Below are 6601 nucleotides of genomic sequence, written 5' to 3'. Positions count from 1 at the left end.
TAAAAGGTTGTTTCATTTAAAAGAAATTAAGGGAGCACTAAAAAAGTTGGATTGTTAAAGGAAAAGCATTGCACAACTCAGCGCATACGTAATGTAATCGCTCTTATGGACTGCAGTGGACGATAGGCGATGGGCGAGGGGAGACAAGCCAGACACGGTCATCAGATCTATCAAGCGCCAAGTACTACTGTTCAGCATGTAGGTTAAACAACTTAGCATTCTCATCTTTCGCGAAACCTCTGCAATCTTCTGGTACATTACTTATACGACACGTGAGACGCAAGTTTGTTGCGCTAATTTTGTCATTTTTTTTATTTTTTTCCACTTGTACTTTAAAAAAACAAAAACAAAAAAAGAAAGGTAAAGTAAGACATCATAAAAAAGCAAAAGCAGGGCAGGCATTTTAAATTATATGACGGTAAGTGGGGTGAAACGTGGCATGGCAGCAAGTCTGGGTAAACATGAGCAGCATAAAGCATAACATAAAAAAAAGTATAAAGTTTCATGCTTGTTTGCCTTAGCTACAACAAGAAGATAAACATGGTGTTACAACGGGCAGTTTTTAAAATCATTTACGACACAATTTCTTTAAGCCGTCGCAAACGAGAATTTTGAAGTTAGCTTGAAAATGTCGAAGTTGAGAGAATATTGAAACGGGTCATTTTTAAAGAACTTTTTAAGAACTTAACTTAGTGATATATCATTTAGCTAAATTTGTTGAAGATGCTTTTTTATGCTTATGTCAACAGATGACTCGTGTTTAAACACTAGCTTAAAAATTAATTCTACAAATAACCACAGAATAATGTAGACGATTTAAAATTGAGAAAAAAGTCTTTGATAAATACGCAATATATTATTCATTCAAAAACTTTGACATTGACAGAAAGAGATGTACTCCAACAACTTTGTTGTTTCTTAAATCTTTCGCTTCTTTAATGTAATAAAAGCTGAACTTCAGAAATTCAAATAGTTTGCTTAAGAGAATCAGATTGTGCGAAACTAAGCAGCTACTCAACTGGAGAGCTCTTTCAACAACTACTCGAGACTTGTCGTCTGCTGATTCAGCTGATGAAGCCAAAGTCCACAAATGCAATATGGCAACATGTGCAGGCGTAAAACAGACCGATTTCCATTTTGTAAGTCCTCAGCGGAACTGACGGCACTCGGAAACCACCGAAGCGGATATGCCCAAGCCTGAGTAAAATGTTGTTGCCAACGACAAGGTTAAGCCTGCGTTAACCCAGAAGCAGCTGCACAGGACTTAAGGTGGCCCAAGAGCGGAAATAAGAAGGAGTGGAGTGCCTGAGGCAACTGGAACAGATTCTGAATCGCTTATGAGCATGTCACGGATAAGTCCGGGTCCCATATGGTTAGCCTGATGACTGAGGCGTTTAACTTGTTTGCCTGTCACGACAGGTGAGTAACATTGCTCCCCCAAATATCTTCCTTAGTGCAGGCAACGCATGTGTCGGGCATACAAAAGAGGTGAACAATTTGACGATGCGACTGGCCCCAAAAATAATAATAATAATAAAAACGTAAGCATGTACGAACAGCTTTAGTCAGCAAACGGAAGATTAGATACCCTGGTTGACAGGTGTTCTAATTGAATACAAAGTATTAAAATCAAATACAATTTTTCTATTCGATATATTCTCATTTTTGGTGTTGCTGAGTTTCGATAAAATATCTTGGCAATAAAATAGGTTTTTAATACAGAAACGATCAACTTGAAAGTGAAAAATATGTATTGAAAACTAATAATTCTTTTCTATATGATATTTTTCCTATGAGCTATATTCAAAGTCGACAAGATATCTCCGAAATCAGATAAGAGTTTCATTCAAAAATGTTACACCTTACTTTAAATAATATGTTTTAAAAACGAATTGTTTTTGCTATATGATATATAGATAGTATCCATGGGTTTCGGTAGAAACTTGTCTTGCAAGTCAAATAATTAATTTATACAAATTTCTTGTGCACTTCATGAGAAAATTATAATATCCTCTGCAAGGGTATACAAATAACAAACGACATTTTCATTATTTGATATGCGGCTGTGATGCCATCGGCATTCTGAGCGCTTCCGCTATTTTATCGGAGGTTCTCGTTACGTAGAGTGCTTACGTCTTGCGCTTCACGTCACCGTCAATTTACGTGGTACACGTTAATAACCAACATACACACACACACACAGACATGTGAGCTGTATTTTTTGTTGTTTTTGTATACTTTCAGTTATTATCAGCAGTAGCTGATGTGCAGGCTTCTCGCTTCCTGTCGTCCTTTAGATACTTTTCAATTAATCATGGACTCTTATGCCCCTATATGCTCATTTTTCCCTCTCCCCCCTCTCTCTCTCTCTCTCTCTCTCTCTCTTCCTTTTTACTTGTGTGTAATGAGTCTGTTGGTGAAGCATAATTAAAAACACGTTTACCACCTGAGTTGACCGAGTATAAATTGTTCAGTGTTACAAGTCAATGGGGGCATATTTAAACCTAGTTCCTCTGTTCGGAGTTAATAGCTCTCAACAGCTTAAAAGCTTACGCGACCTCACAAAATAACGAAAATAAATGCTATTAATTTAATAGTAATTAATGTAGGAATTATTGTACTATTCTAACGTGGCTTTTTTTGTAATATTTATAGATATGAAATCTATTATTTCGACAAGTTGACGTCTTATACACTTATGAAAAATAAACTTGATAAATACCTAGAAAATATAATTATATTTTAGAATTGTAAATTACTCAAATGATCAACCAACAAGCATTGGCAAATTGAATTAAAATCTCTGAAAGGGCACAACCTTTGTTCTCTCTTCAAATTATATTAGAGCATTGCCACCTGATAAATATCAACTCGGCTTGATGTCGTATTCAGTTACAGTTTCATTAACTCTTGCTCGATATATATATATACATATATATATATATATATTTTTTTTTGTATGTCTGAGCTATGAGCTCATATTGCCACCTCAACAACTAACAAAAGCAAATATTCAAAGGACTTGTTATTATATTCAGGCAATTGTTGACAACGCCCTCAAGATGAAAAATAAAATATAGCTAAGCGGATTGTGATATCGATTACATATACGCATCGAATTGGAAATATTTAAACCAAAGCATTGAAAGAATTCAGTTTGATAAATTTTTGCACTTTCTGTAATTCGGCATTTGACAGTGGCAAAGTGTAAAATAAAGCTGATTTATAGCTTGTTTTTGTTTGCCACCAAGTCAATGTCACGCTGTCTGCATGTTGTTTGTATATGTGTGTGTGTGAGTGTGTGTGTAGAATGTCTCTGTGTCAAACTAATCCGCTTATGTGAGCAATTTGTACGACAACTGAATAATAACCTCGAATCGCGCCCCAAAAATTTACAGCAGCCAACACCAGCGTAATTTTCCAAAGAGCACAACTTAGATTAGGCAAATGGTCATGGATTGCAAAGTTAACTGAATTGTGGCAGGAGGATAGAGTGGGTGGTTGGGGGGGGAGTGCTGCAACAGCTACCGATTGCAGTCGACTTATTAGATTTGAGTGGCTTTTAGCGAGTCGCCTAAAAGCAGGCAACACTTTCGGCCCATTTCAACACGCGCTGATTGAGCATTATTAGCGTACGTCTATGTGTGCGTGTGTGTATGTGTGGGGGAATGTGATTGTGTGAGTGTTCAATATAACCACAAATTTGGAACAGTGTGTTTAGCTGTCATAACAAGCAAAGTTAGTTGCGCTTGTTATTGGCATTGTAAACGTCAAATGGGCATACGTCAAACTCCATTGTCTTTTCGGCTTAAACAAACTTTGGCTTTCACCTCAGTGATATGTCTTGTTTTATCTCTGTGGCTTAATTGGAAAGCACACACACAGACACACACATACACATGCGTAACGTGTTGGTTATTACGGACGCACGCACGCCTACACAAACAATAACATTAAGCAAAAACAACATGGAACAGCTCAGCAAGCGATGCCTAGCCAAATATTGGAAGGGAATTGGAGAAGTCGGCAGCTGGCGGTCGCCTGTGTGTCATTGCCAGCTGTGGCACGTAGTTTGTAGTTTGTAGCTGCCACAGGCTTCAGTTTATGGTAAGGCACTGGAGGCGTCTAATTTCTTGTAGCTCACATTGCTCAAGTGGCCCAGCAACTATTTATAGCGCCCCAAACAACAGAGACAGAAAATGGGAGATGGAGAATGACGGAGAGTGGGGGAGAAGAAGAGGGAGTGGAAGAGGGAGAGGGATGGGGGAAGGAGTCAGAGCCAGAACCTAAACTCAGCCACACTCATCCACCTATTTAGTGGGTATCTTCTCATTGTTTCACTTCTTGTTTGTTCATTTCGATACCCTGTCTTCATAAATGAAATATCAGAAAACTTCTTACCATAAATATAATATTATTTATCTTCATAGGCAATTAATTTGTTTGGAAAAATATTTTTTATTAAACATATATTTTTCAAATCAAAATCAGTTGAGTTTAGTTTTTTGGTACATTTATATTTTTAGTTTTAATTGTAATCTGAAAATTATCACAAAAATTATTCAATTAATACATTATTATAAATAATTATATATATTTGTAGGCTTCCTTACAGGATATTTATAGCTCTATAGTTATCCGCCTTTCTGCATTCTAGAACATTAAAATGAACGTGCGTGTTGCGATGAATACAAAGGAATGTGTTATGTAATCTATGCATTAATAATGATGCCATTTAACAAAGTGTTGCCCAACTAAAGAACTTCCACTAACAACAAAAAGCACCTAATATGAGCGTGCAGCTATTAATATAAATTATGCACTTAACCCAGATCAATAGGTTAGGCCTTCAAATGCATTATTAATGACAAGCATTTCATTTATCTAAATGCTTGTTTTATATTGCACTACGTGTGGTGCCACAATCGAAATGTGAAAGTTGGGACAAAAATGCAAAAATATTTTTGCGAAAATAGCTCAGCCAAATTAAACCATATTCTGCTCTCAAAGTTAAGCAGACATTGGGAATTAACCGTATAAATGAAATGTTAGCATAAGCCAATAATTCTGATATTAGCCACATGCAACCAAAACCAGAAATTAATTAACTTGATTATATAGCAACCGATCAGTTAATGATAAGAGAGAGAGAGAGAGATTGGGAAACCACTTTATTTTGTGCAAAGTCAAAGCGCATAGTCGATTGCATGTGTTAGACCAGTAAATTGCGTGTGGCGAAATGTCAGAGTTCGCATCCTTTCCAGCAAAGGTAAATTCGCTTGATTAAATGCAAATAGAGTGGCAACAACAACAACAACAACCACAACGAGAACACCTACCAGCAATTACAGGTGCAATTAAATGAAGTGAGAGACGAATGTGTGAATTGGGGAATCAGCTCATCGCTCAAGGGTGCTATTCAGATGTTAAGCAAAGCAACAACGCTCAACTTCAAGTCAAATCAATGTTGTGGTCCCCAACGGCCAAAGTTCTGCGTTGTTCAATATGATGGGGCACATAAAAGTCAACAGCGGTTGAAAAATGAAGCTCTGCGTTTTGCATTCTGCATGCAGCAAAAACATGCAAAAATAAGTGAAAGCAAGAAAATGCACAAAAAATAAATAAAAGAAATAAATGACAAAACACAAAACGCAAAATGCAAAACGAGAATGCTCACTTTTTGCGCAGATTTCGTGGAAGCGGCAAACCGAAATCCGTGTTCCAATTGCCAACTGACAGAGATAAGCAACCGAACGAAAGGATAACAATGTCACTGGCACACCCAACTGCAAATGACAAGCAGTACCATAAAAAAACCCAAGTCAGAATGCTGCTGTAGGCGAGTCAGCTCGACTAGGATATACTCTGGAACCCTGAAAAGAATGAGTACATGTGCTGTCAGTGGAAGTGCTCTCAAGAAGTGCTAATCAAGAATATATACACTCTATGGAGTCAGAGATGCTTCCTTGTGCCTGTTACATACATTCGCATATAACCAATTTTCAATGTGTTCAGGGTATGAAAAAATTAAAATACACAAAACACACGACGGAAACGGATGGAAAATCTATACATATATTTTCTGAACAGTTAGCAACTAGCTGGGCGTGTCAGCTATAAAAACAAAAGTTTAATCTGTTTTTTCCGCTTTAGTCTTGTTGGGTACAAAAAAAGAAGCGGAACACCTACTCGGAAAAAGAACAGATGCTCAACTTGTCAGACAGGTTGTCAATGCAGATTTGGAGTTGAGTGGAAGCGAGTGAGTTGCATTGGAAATATTAGTACGGATTGTGGAAAAAGTTAAAGTTGAGCCGGAGAATTTGCACTTTGCTAGCGGGCAAAGGAACTTAATGAAATCAATTACCAGGGAACAAGTTCTTCGGCGTCTGCTGCGGCATCAGCATCAGTTGACGTAGTAAATCAAATTAGTGGAACGGAACTGAACTTCTCGGCAGTTGAGTTGCCCAAGGGCCAAGCGAAGAAGAAGGAGTAAAAGGACTAAAAGCATTCGACAAATTGTTTTACTGTCCTGCAAGTATTTTATTGGCCTTCATTTGAGATTGTGTTTTTATTTTGTTGTACTCTCCCATTTTTATCGTAC

Source organism: Drosophila grimshawi, unplaced genomic scaffold (genome assembly GCF_018153295.1).
Source record: "Drosophila grimshawi isolate 15287-2541.00 unplaced genomic scaffold, ASM1815329v1 contig_1377, whole genome shotgun sequence".
Taxonomy (NCBI): domain Eukaryota; kingdom Metazoa; phylum Arthropoda; class Insecta; order Diptera; family Drosophilidae; genus Drosophila; species Drosophila grimshawi.
Note: the sequence above shows the minus strand (reverse complement) of the source record.